Source organism: Eubalaena glacialis, chromosome 6 (assembly GCF_028564815.1).
Source record: "Eubalaena glacialis isolate mEubGla1 chromosome 6, mEubGla1.1.hap2.+ XY, whole genome shotgun sequence".
In the NCBI taxonomy this organism is placed as follows: Eukaryota; Metazoa; Chordata; class Mammalia; order Artiodactyla; family Balaenidae; genus Eubalaena; species Eubalaena glacialis.
The window spans coordinates 140,483,438-140,502,830 of record NC_083721.1 but is presented as its reverse complement, the minus strand read 5'-3'; the positions used below and the strand labels follow the sequence as shown (position 1 = coordinate 140,502,830).

Sequence of the window (19,393 nt, the reverse complement as noted above, 5' to 3'; positions counted from 1 at the left end):
GAAGGGGCACAGTCCGTGAAAAAGGAGGCGGGCTGAGCCCTCTGAGAGGAGGACAGCCAGTCCTGCAACACAATGGGCTCAAGAAGAGGAGGGGAAAGTATAGAAGAGGAGGGGGCTCAATTAGTGGTGGGCTGAAGGAGCTGTAATCTCTTCCTGGTGAAAGGAAGTGAGACCGTCGGCTGGACGTGGGTGGAGGATGCTCTCAGAGGGCGTGAGGCAGTCCTTCATCCGCACCTGGGAAAGCAAGTCGATTACAGAAACGCAGAAGGGCAGGCGGGGCTGAGCTATGAGACCAGGATCTAGGTGCTCAGATGTACCACATCTTGGGGGGGGGGGTGTACACACACACACACACGTGTTTCCCCCACAGCTGCGTTCAGGTGGGACGAGGTCACTGAGGCAGAGCTGGACCTTTCCCAGAGGAGCACAAGGGAGGAGGGGCAAGGGGGCTGAGATTAGAGGAGACGTAATGCTGGACTGTGGGGTGTAAGGTTTAATCTGAATAAGACGGGAATTGAAGGCAGGAGGTGACCCCGGAGGGGTTAGTGAACTGGAGGTCTTGGTGAGGTAGGACTCCAGCATGGGCTGCGGTGGGTGGGGAGGGGTACTTGAGCCAGAGAGGGTGTTTCTGAAGCTGAGGTGGAGCCATCATGAGAAAGTCAAGGTCCATGTGATGAAGCCAGAAACTGACGGCTGCTGGAGAAGGTGGTGTGAGCTACTAGCCAAGTCCTCAGCGAGGCTCCAGGAGGGGAAGGAGGGCGTTGACAGGGCAGGAGCCCTGGGCGAGAGGGCTGTGAAGAAGGGGTGGGTGGGGACGGGTGGCAGCTCTTGGCCTTTGAAGTAGTGGGGGTGGGAGCAGCTGTGGAGATCAGGTAGGTGCCTGGAGAGGTGGACGACTCTGTCCTTTGTCTCCTAACCTGGCCCTGACCCTCCGTCAGCTCCCCAGGTAGGCAAGCCGGGGGAAGGGATGCCTGAGAGCCTCCCAGGGCACAGCCTGCACCCGCTCCATCTGTGCTGTGTGTCCCGCAGCCCTCGCTCATCCCTGTGAGGAGGCAAGGACCCTGCAGCCGAGCGGGATCGGAGTGATGGCACTGCTTACCTTACCTGGAGCTGGGCCTGTGCAGACCCGGCCCGGGGCCCAGCCACGCACACTGCTTCACAGCCCTTACAGACTGCATCTTACTGCTGGGCTGTCCCGGCACGTCAGAGCCTCCTGGCAGTGCAGTCGTCAGCTTGCCTTTTTGTTCATACTAAATCTTCTTATTTTTTGGCTCTGGGGATTGTTGAGGGGGACAGCCCATGGCTCCCCTGTATCATCCCCACACGCACTCTCCCAGTGAGAGGGTGCCGTTTCAGCCAGCCCCCCTAGAGTGTTCATCTTTCTGTGGCTTGAGTTCGTTTCACCTGCCTCATCTTCCCATCTGCAGGCAGGCAGGGAGGTGATGGCACACCTGCCTCTGGTCTCTCCCCTCTTATCCAGTACCTTCCTGCTGCAGTATGAGGAAACCGCTTGGCCTGGAGAAACCAGTCATCAAGGGGAGAGAGAAGCTGGGCAGCTCCGTGGAATCCTTGACCCCATTAACTGCGGTGGTGACTCAGCCAGCACCTGACCTCTTCCTCCTCTGAGCCACTGGGTTTGTGGTTCCTGTGGGGAGGGTAAAGCAGGCAGCACTTACCCAGCACGGTCTCCACCTGATGCTGGCCCCTCTCGCATTTTGTTTCATGGGAGGTGAGTGGCCCCGGCTGCATCCCCCGAAACACATATTTCTGCCTTTCTCAGCAGAGTCAGCAAGATGCTCGCACTTCTCAGTTCTCTACTTTTTCCTTGCGGCTGCGGCGGCTGGTGCTGAATTCACACTTTTGGGCCCCATGCTGTCCGGAGCCAGAGTCTCCTTGGTTATCGAATTTCTGGCAAAGCTGCTGCTTTGAGCAGAAACATTTGAGGAGAGTGGCTGCCGCCTTCACAGTTACTCAGGCCAAAGGCTGCTGAGTAAACCAGACCAGGGCAGACATGCAGATGAGGGAAGGCGGGGGTCCTATGACTTTGGTTTATTGCACAGAAAACTTTTTTCTCCAAACCGTCCCCTCCACACAGACAAATGAACATGAGAAAAAAAACAGAGAAATTTTATCTGACGAAATTAGTGAATGGCGACAGAATCTGAGCCCAGCTAACAAACGCTGTACCTTGGCCCTCCTCAGGGACAGGCAGTGAGCAGGAGGTGGGGGGTTATATTTAAAACACGTTCACTTCTGAGGCGGAAGGACAGGGCAGAGGAAAGAGAAACACCCACCGTGGACTTAAGGCCACAGAAAACTCCCAGGAAAAGAAACCACATGGCCTCGCCCCCTAACTCCACAAGAGGCAGGAACGTGGAAGTTCACGTTCCCTCCAGGTAAAGGCAGCCTGGTAGAGGCCAGAGGCAGAGAAATGAAGCTGCCTTCCGGAGCCCCCTCCCCCATCCCTGCCCCACCCCTGCCCCACCCCTGCCAAGCGCTCTGCTCACCCTGATGCGCATATGAGCGCAGCCCCCTCCTACCCCCCGGGGCCTGTTACCCTCCACAGGCATTCCCAGGGGTTGCAGTGGCAAGGACTTCTCTCCTTCCACTCAGATGACCCTGGTGGGATTTTCAGTAATTATAAAACAGCCCTTGGAAAAGCCCCGGGAGGGCGGCTGTTACCCACAGCCCTGGCCCCCCAGCCTCTCCTGGCCACTGAAGAACAGACTGATCCATTCCCAACTTCCTGCTGTCCGGGACTGGTTCCAGGTGGGGATGTAGGCAGAGGCCAGGTAACAGGGAGGGGCGAGCAGGTGAGTGAGCCATGTGCTTGTTGAGGGCAAAAGAGTGGAAGGATCGCCTCCAATTCACTGAAGTAAACAGGAAATAACAACATGGGGTCTGTTCATGAAAGGGACGTGAACGCTGGCTGTAAATGATAAAGAGCATTCTCTAGAAGACTGATTCCCCAACAGAAGCAGGCTTTGCTCAGGGAATTTAAGGAATACGTGGACTGGGGAATAAGAGGAAAGATGGGATAAGACACAAACAGCTGGCAGCCCCGAGGAAAGGGTTTAAGGGGCTAGATCTCTATTAGCTTTCTTTAATTGATCAAGAGTTTATCCACAATGACCGCATGAATTTCAGATTATATACAGGACATCTATGGAAAATGCAAGGAGAAGTCAACACAACAGTATTGGGAGACCACAAACTCAGTCCTTGGCAGATAAAATGTCAACGTTTAAGTACAGGATCTAGGATATATAATAACGATGATGATGGCAACAAATATTCTGGCACTGCTTACTGTGCTGTGGGCACTATTCTCAGTAAGCTCTTTTCATGTGCTAACATATGTGACAACCCAACTATATCAGGTAGAGATACTATTATATTATCTCCAGACTCCAAACAAAAAACTTAGGCACAAACGTCAGCAAAATAAAAGATAAATTCTGAATTCTGTTGATTGAAGCAGAGAATCTACCTTTAAGGACCCAGGAAACGTTTACCAAATTACTCATCTATTGGGCCTTAGAAAACCTCAGTAAATCCTCTCCAGTCTTGTACCACCTCTGAAATGACAGAGTACACATCACACTCTCTGAGCACAACGTGATAAAACTGGAAATAAATGACAGGGAGAGACACATAAACTTTCTTCTTTATGCTTTTTCATATTGCCTGAACCTTCTACAATGTGTACGTATTTTGTTTTTAAAATGACCAGTTAAAAAAATAAAAAGGAAATTGCTTTTTTTCTTGTGAGTTTACAGAAACCCAACCCAAATGAATCTAAAGAAAAAAGGAAAGGCTTCAGGGCGGACATGGGACCCGTCCCAGGAAGAATGTTGGGTAGCTTGTTGAGTTGGAGGACTGAAGTTCTTCAGCCCCAAATGAGAAAGTCACGGTGGAGCTTGAGTGGCCAGGTGTGGTCACATGCTCACCTGGGCCCTCCCTGCCGGCACTAGGACTATGCAGTTGACTGACCAGGCCAGACTCCTCTGCCCTCGTGGTGGCTGGGGAAGCAGAGAGAAGATCTGGGGATGTAGCAGACCCCCGAGGGAGGGGGCAGGGATGCTGTGTAGCACAAACAACCCATGCCTACCACAGGTGGAAAAAAAGGCTAAAGACTCAAACTTCCTCTTTGTTCCAATAGGGATCTTGTTCATGAGATTCCATAATTCTTCACATGGCTGTGCTTTTGTGTAGAAACTCATGCCTGCAATTTGCAGCCAAAGTGTTGCTCCATGCTGCTACATAGCCCCCACAGGATCTCTTTTAATGGCTGCATAATGTTCCACTCAGGCATTTCCCCTGCATTTTGATCACCTCCCCTTTAGTTTCTCATCCTCCGACCCACCAGAGCTGAGAAAGCAACTTTGACCTCAGGCTCACTGCAGGGCAACCCTCATCCCCTTCCCCAGGTCACTGACGCTCCACTCCCGCCCCAGCTCCCCCTCCCACATGCACCTTTTGCCTCACTACCATTCTTTCTTATTTTTAATGTCACTTCCTAAGGGAAGCAGTCTCTGGTCCTGACCTTCTGGACTAGGTTAATCTACCTCATACTATATAGAAAATGATAGTATAAAATGGAATACAAGAGTATGCAACCCCCCAAAGTAGGAAAGAATACCATAAAATGATGTCAGGTAATTAACTCATCATAATTTTATGGGGTTTTTTTTCCTGGATTTTGTCATGTTTGTGGTATTTTTCAGCTTTTTAAAGTTGTAATTGGTTGTGCTTTTACATCCTGTATCGATATTCCCTTTGGTTTCCTTTTTTCTAAGTTTGGTTTCTTTTTTTCCTAAAGAACATTCCCCAAGTTGTATGAGATTCATGTCTCACGAAGACTAGTCCGGCCGAGTGTGGAGGCCTGGATGCCCTCGCTATCGGCGTGGAGCAAGGCAGGCAAGGCCTGTCACCACCTCACACCACATGAAGCCGCCGATGCCAGGATGGAGTCCCAAAGCGAAGGCCAGGGTGTAACTAAATAGGGAATTATCTGTCATCCATTTGACCTTTTTCCAGCTTCTAGAGCTAGCTCAAGTTGTTCCTTGCTTATGCGATAGATGGTAAGTTATCTAAATTTTCCATCCTAAGACTTCAGGGTGATGAAGAGGAGAAGAGGGCATGGAGAAGGTAATTGAAGCTCTGTGAGCAGGAAGCGGCCAAAACAGTGGTCTCGGAGCTCCAAGCCTTTCCCTGGAGACGCTGTTCTTGGTGGTCACGTGGAGGATTTAATGACTCTAGGCTGGTCATTCCCCATGGGAATGACACCCCATCCACAAAGGTGGGTTCCATCTGCTATGGTCATGTAACAAATCATCCCCAAATGTAGTGGCTTAGAGTAACAGCAGTTCCTTTATCCTTCATGGCTGGGGTCAGATCCAGGCTGGACTTGAGCAGCTGCAGGCCAGCCAGGCCTGTCTCCTGCCACGCAGTCTCAGGCTTTTTCATGGTAACTGGCTTGGGCTCCTCAGAGTGGTCACCTCAGGGTGGTCAGACTGCTTACCTGGCCGTCAGGGCTCCAGAAAGCAAGATGGAAGTTGCACGGCCTTGTCTGAATCAGCCTCAGAAGTCAACTTCATTTCTGCCATGTTCCGTTGGTCACAAACAACAAAACTCACATAGATTTGAGGGGTGGGGAGGCTGGGCTCCATCTCTGGATAAAGGAGTGACCAAGTTCTAGAAGATCAGGTGGGACAGATATATTTGCAGCCATCTTTGGTGTCTAGAAGTGTTGATTATAAAAGAGGGTATTGGGTGTGAGGACCCTCCTTGCAGGCCTACCCTACCTCAGCACACCACTCCAGGAACTCTTCAGAGGGATCCAGGCATGAATTTGACAGGTTTGAATTCAGAGTCCTTGAACGCAGGTCCTGCTGTGGTGCCGGCTTTGAAGCTCATCCTTCTCCCACTGGGGTGGGGCTGCCAGGAACGAGGCCGCCCGGAAGAGCCAGTCACAGGTTAGACATCTCTGGAGATGCACGCAGGGTGGTGCCGTGTCAAAAGGCTGAGGTAGACAAGTTCAGGTCCTGGGCTTTTCCCTGGCGAGTTTTGCAGCGGTGGTCGTGTGTGGGGAACAGCAGGTCTGACGTCCCCTTGTTTCCATTATTCTAAGACAGACATTAAACTCTCTGAAGTCAAGATAGGTCTTACAACTCATGCCAGGTGGTGGTCCTGACATGGTCGTCACCTGCTGCACATGGCCTGAAAACCTGTAGGATGAATGTCAGCAGCTTGGGAGGAAATCCCAGAGACTCAGGTGGAGAACTCTTAAGAAATGTTGCTCTTGATGGCACAGAGGTCGATGTTTTGTAGAAAAACATGAACACCTAACACCTCAAGTTGAAAAATGATTCAAAAGAGTTGAAAACTCTGCAGAAGTTTTAGGAATATTTAAATCACTTTACTTTGGGTATATTTCCTGTGTATGCACAAGAGTGATCTATGATGAAAACCATGTCTAATGAAGTAAAAAAATCTTCAATATATAGAAATTTTTAGAAAATGAAGTGATAAGAAAACATCGTGTTATGGCTTAATGGCAGAATTTTTCTTTCTTAGAAGTACATAATATAATAATGCATGTAGCAGTCAATGATGTCTTACAGTGGGTGAAATGCAGGAGGGGAGAAGCTCATTTCTCACCCTGGAGGCATCTGGAGTCCTAAGTGACTTCTAAGAAATAGGGCACAGCATGCAGTGGGGGCTGAGAGACAGGGGTCAGAAAGGCCAATGACTGGCTGGTCTGGCTCATCCGCCACTACCCAAAGCACCAGGCAGAGACCAGGACGGGCAGCGCTGAGCGTGGAAGCAAGAGGTGAGGTGCTGGAGACCAGACAATGTGGCCGGGCGGGTGGGGCAGGAGGCTGGTGGAGGCCTCCCCAGCGTGGAACAGAATGGAGGTTCAGGGTGCAAGGCTTGGGAGGGTGAGTGCCTCTGCCTGTCGGTGCCATCGATGACCAGACCAACCCCAAGTCTCCTGTGAAAGAGAGGGCCCAGCCAAGCAGGGAGGAGATCACAGTGGACACGAAACTGTCTCCAGAGACAAGGGCTAACGGTGTAGGACAGGCAGCCTGGAGGAGGCGGGCACAAGGGGAAGCAAAGACTTTATGGATCTGGTGTTAAGGAAGGAGTTAAAACTGTGCTGGGTCTGTGAATGGGACAAATGTTTTGGGCAGAATAACTCAGCCACTTGAACCGTTCCTAGTGACTCCAGCACCATGTACTTTAAGGTCTGTTCAAATATTGGCTTCAATACCACATTTCCCAAACTAGAATATGGTTGGTTGAAATGGCTCCAACTTTGTGGGACAAAGTTGTTGACTGTTTAAACTGAACACGTGGTCCCCATAGGTATCAGGCACCTGCCCTCAGGCACTGCTGAGAAAATGCCAGTCCTCACTGTAGTAACATATTAATTACATCACATGGAGCCCATTCCTGGAAAGGCCTGCTTGCCTCAAGCCTCCTTAATGCCTACTTGTCCTTCAAAGCTCATCACCCCTTTAGGGCAGCTTTCATTCCCCTCATTTGGGCTGCCATGGCAACTTGAGCATGCCTCCACAAGAGAACCATCCCACTGGCCAGAATTCTTCCTTTGAATTTCTTTTGGCCCTACTAGAACATGACTGTGTTTCCCCAGCATCTGGCATGTTACAATAGAGTAGGCCCAGTAAGCACTCAGTAAAATGCTTATTGAATGCATGCTTCTTGAAAAGTCTTTTCTCTTATGAAAGCTGAGCAAGCCAGTAGAAGCTCATTTTGAATATTAATTCATATTAATTTTTGTCCAAGTTTTTTCTTTTTTTTTGAAAAAAATATTTTTAATTTATTTATTTGGCTGTGTCAGGTCTTAGCTGCAGCACGCGGGATCTTCATTGCAGCACCTGACCTTCTCTCTAGTTGTGGTGTGCAGGCTCAGTAGTTGTGGCATACGGGCTTAGTTGCCCTGTGGCATGTGGGATCTTGGTTCCCTGATCAGGGATCGAACCTGTGTCCCCTACCTTGGAAGGCAGATTCTTAACCACTGGACTACCAGGGAAGTCCCTCCAACAAGTTTTTTCACATTGTGGCAAATAGCACTGGACTGGGATTCAAGACTCTTGTACAAGTCCAGGGGCCTTGTGTCCATTAGGCAACTTCCTAGTCTCTCTGGGTCGTGGTCTCTGCATCTCCTGTGCACATCTCAAGGGTGCCCTGTGTCTTCCGTTATTTATCACACTGCCTGACACATAGTATGTGCTCAATAAATATTTGAATAAATTAATCTGTGAAATGAACAAAAGGTTAGGATAAATTATCTCAAAGGTCCCTATTTGGCTTCCTAAATAATGCAAAGAAACACTTCTCATCACTCTATCCAATCAAAACACATATTAGTTCTTAATCCTTGTGATACCATTTAACAAAGTCAGCTTACACTGGCTGCTTGGAGGTATCCTAGCAACTTATTACCATGGCAACATCACACTTCCTAGTCTTCAAATATGGGTACAGTCGAGACGAGCTGACCTAGTATTTACATTGAGGTTTGGAACTCAAGACCAGCCCTGCTGATTGTTATGTGATAAGGTTTTTGTGGTCCCTATGGAACGGACACTCCTCAAATTCTCTTCCACCTATTGGCTGATAACTGAAATTCTATGGTTCATCTCCTTAGTGTGAAGGGCTTTATGTCCTTCAAAAAACATAGAACATCCACTTTTTTTAAACAGTGTCCAATATCAGAACAAACATCTTTGTGTATTGGCTGCATGGAAATTTTAAAGATAACACTGGTGAGTTGAGAGGTCATGTTGCTTCAGTTTCATGATATTATTTTAAGGGAATTAAACTCACAAATCATTGTTTCAGGTCTGCTAGCATGACAGCTGGTGGCAGTTTATCAGACCGCAAGATAGGCCTCCAAGTGCATTCATTATAGCTAATTGTAATTACACTAAGATATAAGTTATTTATAGCAAGTGTTATTTTCATACATTTTAACAGATAAACCAAGCCCATTGGATGAATGATAGATTTTTCTGATGTGAAGGAAAATCATTCTGCGTATGTAAGACTGTCCACCTTGATTATGCACGCCACTGCAAGGAATTTGGGTCTGGGATGAAAGGCAGGAAGTCAAATATAATTTTGGAAATGTATATACCTTTTCATTTTCTGATGGGCATATATTATTCATGAAGTTTTGGGTTGTAAGTAACAGAAGATCCAATTTCAACCTTTTTAGCTCATATACCTGGAAATCTGAGAAGTATGTAGATTTCAGGAATAGTTGACCCAAAGGCTCAATGACCTAGTTTTATTCTCTCTCTACACTATACTACTATAGTGAGGGCTCCATCTCAAGGCTGGTTCCCCTTATTTGTATCCAAAGCAAGAGTCCTTAGCTTTGCCATGATTGACCAGCCCTGACCAACCCCTATGGTCAAAGGGCAACCGTGAACTTTGGCCTGGGTGGCCTAAAGCAGCGACTGTGCCCAGGGGAACAGGATTAAGTGAGGGTCAGTTCTATTCAGATCTCATGGCTGCTATTCAATGAGGGAGGAAAGAAAACCACAATGTCCAAACCACCCATAATGGTACCATGGAAGACAGAACATTACCTCTGAATAAGTACATAATTACTTTTGTCAATCAAAGTGTAAAGGGAGCACAAAGGAAACTTGTATTGTTCTGCCTGTATTGTATTGTATTGTTCCCTATAGTTGAAGAATTTATGTGAAACCATTGGCTGTCCTTGGCAGCTTTCCCAGTTCCGTCCCACATTCAATTAGAGACTGGAGTCAGAAATGGATTTTGTAGCTTATATACCATGGTAACAGGAGGCCATAGCTAATCTTGTGTCCTAGCTTTTGTTGTTTAGAATGCGTGGGCAGAAAGAGTCAAATGGCCTGTCCTCTGTCTGGCACAAGCGTTCTGCTCTAAATCAAAGTGGAATAGTCAGGCCTCAGCGGCAGTATCTTAAATGGCCGATTTAAAAAAATTACTCACAGATTAGGCTGTTCTCCAAAGTGTGTTTCGATACATTGATTTGCTTAAGTGACTCTAAAATCAGTAATATGGTTAAGACTCAAATTAATGGGCTGGTATAGCCTTTCAGGTTTATTTCACAGGCTCTACTTGGCCAGAACATTTTGCATTGATTCTTGTCATCCTTAAAGTAAACAAAGCACCACACTCCTTCCTCTGGAGGATCCAGAAGTAAAACACTGTCACCCCTCAAGTCCCTGGAGGTTGTGTGAGTGTGTATGTGTGTGTGTGTACATGTGTACCAAATGTGCTCACTTATGAACAGAGAACTGTGTGTCTACCCTGTACAAGCACTTAATAATCTAAGTCATTTTATTTAATCTTCAGAGTCATTGTATTAAATATGAGTCCAATTTCACAGATAAGGAAACAGGTTTGCAGAGGTTAATGATTTGCCAGCTGTCCTAGAGCTGTAAGTTGCAAAGCCTGACTTGAACTCAGGTCTGCCTGTGGTCACAACTCAGGATCTGACCCACCAAGCTTCACCGCCTCACTCTTTCTCTGGCAGTTGCATTAAAGTTTTCATTTTGCTGTTAGCTTTGCCTCCTTCCCTGCCCTGTCAAACTCTACATTCATTGACTTGATACTGATTGAGCGCCTCCCATATGCCAGACACTGTTTCAGGAGACACAGCAGAGAACAAAGCAGACAGAAATCCCTCCCTTCAGGAGCTTACATTTTATCAAGAATAAGCTCAGTTGTCTGTGTCCTGCTCTCCCAGATTTTCCCCCTAAATATCCTTTTCCTTCCAGTCCTTCAATAAACTCAGAGCCTCTTTCCCAAAGGTTCCTTGCCCTGAAATATGATTCAACATTTCAGATTCATAAGGGCAGTGGGAATTTGCTTTTATTCTTCTGATCCAGGATACTCAGCTGCCCAATTGTTTTGGCTTCAGGGGAGGCATTGGAGTCCTGAATTGACTGCTTGCCCAGTGGTGCATGGGCATATGCGCACGGGGGTGACCAGTGCGTCGAGGGATGGGTGTTTGGACGTAGTGTCGCAGGCACAGTTTCCAGGGGAGCAGGTCCTGAGATAGAGATTTTCAGGCAAGAAGTTTGTTGAGACGGGCTCTCAGGCACAAACTGATAGGAGGGAGATGAACTACTGTGCAGCTACTTGACCTTAAACTGGCTTCCTCATTTTGGTAATACCAGGAACATGTATTTGGCTGGCTTCTATTATTATTTAGTTCCTTTTTCTCTTAAGGACTATGATATTATTTTCTTTAGTTGTAGTTACATTTGGACCTCAAGTTATACAGATTATCTCCTTTAATCCTCAAAACACCCCAATGAAATAGATATCACCATCCCCATTTAACAGAGGAGGAGACTGAGGCACAGCGAGGTTTGGGAACATCCATGTGGTTACACTACTATGTGGCAGAGCTGATATCTGAACCCAAGACTACCTAACACTGGGGCCCGAGCTCTTATCACTGTGCTACCCTGACTCTCCCCATTTCTCAAGGTTAGCCTCAGTCTCCTCTAAGTTTAGTAGTTAAGATATACTCTTGGACTGTCTATGACCTATTGATTTATTTATCAAATCATTCAACAAGCATACCATATTCTGGACAGTGTTCAGGGCACCAGAGCTATGATTTATAAGACAGACCCTCAGAATATCTCACAGGATGGTGAGGGGCTTCAGAGAAGTAAAAAGGCACTTAGGAGACAGAGTAATACGTGCTAAGCTGTGGAAAGCCTTGTGTACAATGGAGTACATAGGAAGGCTCCTAGCAGTCATGGGGTGGGGAGATGCTCCGTGAAAGTGTCAAGGAGGGGATGTATGAGCAGGAGCCTAAAGCAAGTATCCAGGTAAACGTGTGTGTGCGCGTGCAGGAGTGGGCCTGGGGAGATGTTCCAAGAAGCAGAAGGTTGCACATGCTTGGAGTGGACCCAGAAATTGGGAGGAATCCAGGATGTCCGGGGCCCCACTTGAGAGGTTGGATATGGTAAGAGCTGCGACCGGGCAGGGGCAGATCAGGAAAGCCTTCCAAACCCCGTTACAGACTGGGTTTTGCCCTGAGAGAATTGGGAGACCACTGCAGGGTGTTAAATAGGGCGACATTATCCAATTTTCTTTTTGTTTTGCCAATACATTTTTATTTTGTTTTCTTTTTTAAAGCTTTATTGCGATATAATTGCCATACAATAAACTACACGTATTTAAAGTATACGTTTGGTATATGTATAACTGATTCACTTTGTTATAAAGCAGAAACTAACACACCATTGTAAAGCAATTATACGCCAATGAAGATGTTTAAAAAAATATGTATATATATATATATATATATATATATATATATACTTTGAGACAAGAAGAACCTAATACTAAAAAAAAAAAAAGTATACGTTTGGGTGAGTTTCCACACACATATATCCTGCTGAAACCAGAAACACCATCAGGAGAGCGAACATGTCCATCACCCCAAGCGTTTTCTCCTGCCCCTTTTTAAATCCTCCCTCCCTGCCTCACTCAGAGCCCCAGACGACTGCTGATCTGCGTTCTGTCAGTAGAGATTAGTTTTTATTTTCCAGAGCTTTGTATAGATGGAATCAAAATTTATATGTATTCTAAAGAGTACACATTTTTGTATTATTTCAGCAAGATTATGGGGACTGCCAAGTCAAGAATGGATAAGAAGACTAGGGGCTTTAGCCAGTGAATTATTAGCTAAAGTAACTAACGCCTTCGGAAAGGGGCTCTTTCTGAAGTCACTCTGTTCATTGCATCACAAAGTGGCAAAGCTACCCCCCCCTCCCGCGTCCCCTCTTAGGTCCTTGTTTCCGGGAGACAGAAACCTAATTCAAGCTGTCTGGAGTGTGCGCGTGCGCACACGTACACAGGATTTTATTGGCTCTGCCGTGGAAAAGCCCAGCAGTGGTTGCCTTTAGGCATTTCTGCTCTAACGACGTGATAGGACTTGGTTTTTCTTGATCACTTAGTTCTCACCTCTTTCACCTCCCATAACCACCGTTTCTGTTGCTGTTGTTGTGCGGACATTTAAGATCTCAGAGCAACTTTCATTGTATACAACCCCCAGTGTTGTTAACTGTAGTCACCGGGCTGCACACTAGCTCCCTGGAACTTATTCATCTTGTAACTGGAAGTTCGTGCCCTTTGGCCACCATCTCGCCTCTTCCCCACCCTCCAGCCCTTTAGAGAATATTTATTGTGTTTATTTAAGCTCTTGCCCGGTGAGTTCCAATCAACGTCTGCTGTTCTGTTTGTCGTCTTTAGGTGCAAGGTTATTTCACCCTGGGAACTCATGTTCCTGTTTTAAGCTATCCTCTCTGGTTTTGAGGAAGAGCCAGATCCCTCCACGGGAGTTTAAGAAGAAGGGAAGGGATGAGCCCCTGGGCAGACCACTTTGGACCCCACAGAACCCCGCAGACTACAACCTTCGGTACCGTGCTGCCAGGCACCTCCTGTGAGCAGGGGTTTCCTAGGTTAGAATCCGTCATCCTGGGGAGCTTGAGGTGGGAGAGGTGAGTGAATGGATGCTAAGTATCAGCTGCCGGTCCAGTTTTCATCAGCTCCTCGCACCAGCAGGGCTTCTGTGGTACTTCTACATACCCTGACAGCACTGGCCGCCTGCACTGATGCTGCAGGTTTCTGTGGCCAAGAGGCTGCTCTGATCCATCCAAGGCCAGGCCATGGAGAGGGAAGAGAATTTAGAATCCTCTCTCTGCCCATACCCTCTGTCTGCTCTGCCCTCCCGCTGTCTCCCCCATCACACCTGCCTAGACAGCCTGCCTTCTCCCCAGGGGCATCTCACACTTTGGAGGTGTTGTTGATAGTTTTTCAGATGCACGACTGCACCTGCTTCTACAGCTTTTCTAGGGAGACTCTGGGTGGAGGGAGTTGGCAAGGTGGTCAGCGCGCTACTTTGTCAGAGTTAGGAAAAGGCCTGCGCACACATCTCATTTTACAGAGCAGTCAGCGTGCCTGTGAGTACCACTCCTCTCCTAGAAGGAGTGATGGGGAGGGCAGGACCAGGAAACAGGGTCAAGGACCAGTGCTTTTTAAGGCAGAAGAAAAATGTCAAATTTGAGCCCCCTATTTTCTCCTCAAATTAAACCCAAGTTAGATATTCTTTTAGGCAATGACTCAGAAACTCTGAAAAGAGTTTAATAATAGCTCTTGATGATTCATATGAATATTTTACTCTGAAGTTGCTTGTCTGTGAGGAATGTTGGTGTGAAACTTTTGCTCCCAGGAAGTATGGGTGAAGATCTAAGTACTCACTGCTTTGTGAAGTGGTTATGATAGTAGCAATTAATAATTGTATTTCTCTATGCTCTGCCAAAGCAGTTGGGCATTGCAGAAACACTTTATTATAAAGCAATAAATAGATAAATAGCTAAAAACTTTAATTAAGCTGCTTAATTAAATTAAACGGTAATTAAATTACCGTTTCATTCTTTTATTTTTTGAAGTGTCTATAAACTTTAAAAAATAATGTTTGGGGACTTCTCTGGTGGTGTAGTGGTTAAGAATCTGCCTTCCAATGCAGGGGACACAGGTTTGACCCCTGGTTGGGGAACTAAGATCCCACATGCTGCAGGGCAACTAAGCCCACGCGCCACAGCTACTGAGCCCGTGCTCTCTGGAGCTCGCCTACTGCAACTAGAGAGAAGCCAGTGTGAGCGATGAAGAGCCTGTATACCGCAACTAAGACCCGACACAGCCAAATAAATAAACAAATATTTAAAAAAAAATGTTTGAACTAATTGCTTCAGGAGATACCAAAGATTACCATTTGCAGAAATACATTATCAGAACTAAAAGTCCAAGATTCTAAAATGCATTCGATAGCAATGCTTCGATTTGAGGCAAAAACCTTTCCTAATGATAGAACCAAGAGGGTTCTCAGCCTGACAGTTTTAGGCCTCGCCTGCCACTAGTTAGCTGTGTGACCCAGGGCAAGTCTCTTACTCACTGGGCCTCAGTTTCCTCATCTGTTAAATGAGGTCACTGGAATAAATCTCTTAGACGAAAGGGCTATGGGACCTTTATCCTTGAGATGAGGGAGAGGGTCCCAGTGCCTGGGAAATAGACATACCACCAGTTTCTACTACTTCTGCAACCCAAGGATAAGGAAGAAAGGAAGCAGCCCAGAGCAAATTCCAACCTCAACTCCAGGAACCAGGAAAGATTCTCAGCCACCTCCCAAATTATTTAAAATGTAATTCAGGAGAGACCGGCCAAGATGGCAGAGTGGAAACAACTTGAGCTCACCTCCTCTCATGGGCACACCAAAATCACAATTATCTGCAGAACAACCATGAAATGATGAAAAAGACCAGAACTTACCAGAAAAGATCTTCTACAGCAAGACACAAAGAAGGAACCACAAGGACGTGGGTAGGAGGCGCAGACTCACAATACAGTCAAGACTCCAGCCTTTAGGTACCCCATCCCAGCCCAGCATCCCTGAGGACTGAGGGCATGACAAGGCCACCATCGTGTCCCATGCACGGCTCACCAGTGTGCAAACTGCCCCTGGAGAAACCAAACCCCAGCCCAAGCCAGTGGGCAAACTGGGCTTGATATACCAGAGCACTCTTGTCACACAGTCCTCCAGGAATGGATCTGCTGGAGCATGAAATGCATCTGAGTGGTAGATATCATAAGAGAGAATGGAAAAGTGGAGCAGCCCAGGGTCCATCAACAGAGGAACAGTTAAACAAACCATGGTGTATTTATGCAGTGCGGTTTACTTGTTAGTAAAAGGGGATTACAGATTCCATGCAACCACATGTATGAATGTCAAAAACACACTGAGTGAAAGCTGGGCTGAGAGAGAACATATTGTATTGTTCCATTTACATGAAACTCTAGAACATCCAAAACTGACCTGTAGGGGTGAGGTGGGGTGGTGGGCGTGGGGAGGGACTGGAAAGTGCAATAGGGAACTTCCTGGGTGATGCAATGCTCTTTATCTTGATAGAGGTTTGGGTTACACGAGTGTATGGGTTTGCCAGTTAAGATTAGTGCACTTCATCACAGACACAGAAAACAAATTTATGGTTACCCAGGGGAAAACGGGGACCAGGAGGAGGGATAAATTAGAAGTTTGGGATTTGCATATACACACTACTATATATAAAATAGATAAACAACAAGGACCTACTACATAGCACAGGGAATATACTCAATATCTTGTAATAACCTTGTAATAATAGAAAAGAATCTGAAAAAGAATATGTATACACACATATATGTATAACTGAATCTCTTTTCTGTATACCTGAAACTAATACAACATTGTAAATTAAGTATAATTCAATTTTTAAAAAATGGTTAAAAGAAAGATTAGTGCATTTCACAGTACATAAGCTTCATCTTAAAAAACATAAATATTGAAGCTCTAGTTACTAGTACTATGTGTGCTGAAAAGTTTAGGGTGAAGGATGCTGGCATCTGCAACTTACATCGCATTACATCACAAAATATGATGGCTGGATAAAGGGTGGATAGATGAATACAAATGTAATAGGGCAAGTAAAGTAAAATCTTAGCGGTAGAATTTAGGTGGTGGGTACATGGTTATCCTCTGTATAATTCTCTTAACTTTTATTTATGTCTGAAACTTTTTATAACAAAATGTTAGAGAAAACATGTGGGCCTTGTCATGCCCTCAGTCCTCAGGGATGCTGGGCTGGGACGGGGTACCTAAAGGCTGGAGTCTCCAGACAGGCACTCAGGATCTGAAGTAGCCCCATCCACTGTGCAAATACCATTTTTATGAGTGCCCTGATGTGAAAAGCCTTGGGCAGCCCTGACTTAGGCTTAAAATGAGGGAGACATCCATCCCCCATGGAAAGAGAAACTGAGATGTTATGGAATCACACTTGAGATTTCAGCAAACTGTAAACAGATGTCTGCACACACACTGTACATTCAAAGGAAAGCCTTCAGGTGAAATAGGAATAATCCTAAAACCGTGTTGTAGTAATTCAGAAGGAAAGTGTGAAAGAGCCCTAGCAACTTTCATGCGGAAAATGGCAACAGCAGCAAGAGCGCACGTCTGAGTGTGGCTGAAACTGAAACAGTCAGCAAGCTCCAAAGGACTTTTACAAAAGCAGAGCTTGCCCTTTCGGTCCCGTTTCGGCACCTCTTTCCGTCCTTGTAGAAATGGCCCGCATTCCGGCTTTGGAGTCTGGAGACTGAGGGCTGCCCCTCAATTCTTCCAATAACCAAGAGTGTGACTTTGGCAAGTGCTTTAGGGAAACGAGTACAAATTCCTATAAAAATGCACACACTGCCTATTTCCAAAATGGAATTTAGAGACAACTTCGGACAAAATAACCTTTTTTTTCCAGCATAATAATGGGATCTTCTTGATGTCCTTTGTTGTCAGAGCATACCAGTTACTGAGATCATCAGAGAACGTGGCATTTCACAGCTGCCAATGTCCAGACAAATCACCTCATCCAACACTTTTATTTCACAGATGTGAAAACCAGGGTCCAGAGAGCGTTCCCTCTGAAAACTGCAGAGCTACTTTGAGCTCATGAGTCCAAATCCAAGTGTATTTGAAGATTTCCCAGGGTGGGCAGGGCCGTGTTTAGAGGTGGCTGTAGGCTCAGGAAGTCTGTAGGCAGGCTGTCTGCTGGTGATCGGGGGTTGCTCAGCCTGAGGGGTCCCAGCACCTGTGCCCACAGGCTGCTGGGCGGGGCCAGGTGCTGGTGCTAATTTGGTGCCTGGGGGTACGGGACTTGACTGTATTGTGAGTCTGCACCTCCTACCCACGTCTTTGTGGTTTCTTCCTTGTGTCTTGCTGTAGAAGATCTTTTCTGGTAAGTTCTGGTCTTTTTCATCGTTTCATGGTTGTTCTGCAGATAATTGTGATTTTGGTGTGCCCATGAGAGGAGGTGAGCTCAAGTTGTTTCCACTCCGCCATCTTGGCCGGTCTCTCCTGAATTATGTTTTAAATAACTTGGGAGGTGGCTGAGAATCTTTCCTGGTTCCTGGAGTTGAGGTTGGAGGTTGCTGTGGGCTGCTTCCTTTCTTCCTTATCCTTGGGTTGCAGAAGTAGTAGAAACTGGTGGTATGCCTATTTCCCAGGCACTGGGACCCTCTCCCTCATCTCAAGTATAAAGGTCCCATAGCCCTTTCGTCTTCAAATTTCCTTCAGTGCCTGGATAGGTGTTTGGAACCATGGTGAAGGAAGGGGTCAGGTAGGGCATTAGCCTCCTGCTCCCATCCCCACGTGACAGTGAGACTCTGTAAGCTGCTGCCAATGCCTGTGGCAACAAGACCCTGACTGAGGAGGGGAGGGGGGGAGAAACAGCATTTGCACCCAGTGAATGAATCATACGGGAGTTGGGGCAGGTGATGTGACACTGCTCCCAGGGAGGAAGTAATCTCTAACATCTTCAGCTGGATGGTGGCTCCTTTTGGAGAAGGCAAGGTAGAAGGAACAGAGCTGAGCTTCACTGGAGAAAGGGTAGAGCGCCCTCCAGTGCTCTGCTCCATCAGCCAGCCTCAGGCACCTGCTGCTGCCTTTTGGGGAGCCAGCTCTGTCTCCCAGCTGTGATGTGCCACCAGCCCCATCCAGGAGGAGCTTGAAATGCCTACAGGGTAGGTTTGATCACCCCCATTTTAGAGGTGAAGTAACAGATACCCAAATGATGAAGAGACTGGCACAAGTTGCACTGCTGGTAGTAAGTGGAAGAGCTAAGGCTCCAATCAGGCTTTTGGCCCCAACTCCAGTGCTCTCAGGTCTGTAACTCAGCATAGTGGTTTGGAAAGGTCTTCCACTTTAGTATTTGTAGGGTCTTGGACAAGACACTTGAGGTTCTAGTAGAGATGATGTGAAGTCATATATGTGGAAGTGCTTACCACAGTGCTAGCAGTAACAGGAGCTCAATAAATGGGCTAGGCATGGCAGGGTGGGAGTCGGGGAGGTAAAAACAAGAATAACACTGGGTCTTGGCCCTGAAGAAGTTCATTGTTATGAGCAGTTAGACTCATGACCTGGTTTTGAACCATGGCTCACTGTAAAGCTGTGCCACTTTGGGAAAGTTACTTATTCTCTCCATGCCTCAGTTTCCTCATCCGTAAAATGGGTAAAATTGCAGTAAATACTTCCAAAGGTTATTGTGGAGATTAAATGAATGAATGCATGTGAATGCTTTGGCCATGCCTGATCACAGAAGGCTTGTGATACATGGTAGTTTTAAGTACTATTATATAAATACGTAAAAATGTAAATAAAAGATTTAGGGAACAGACAACAAAAACAATGGAAGGAATGGCACAAGAGAAAAATAGGAACTCTCCAAGTATGTTCTAAGGAAAAAATTCGCTGCTATGTTTGGAAACA

General features: G+C 46.6%; 1 pseudogene; it reads left to right on the top strand.

Moving 5' to 3' along the window:
* The first annotated feature begins 2,519 nt into the window (after positions 1-2,519).
* Positions 2,520-19,393, top strand: part of LOC133093062 (putative elongation factor 1-alpha-like 3) — a 61,095-nt pseudogene continuing 44,221 nt past the window's right edge.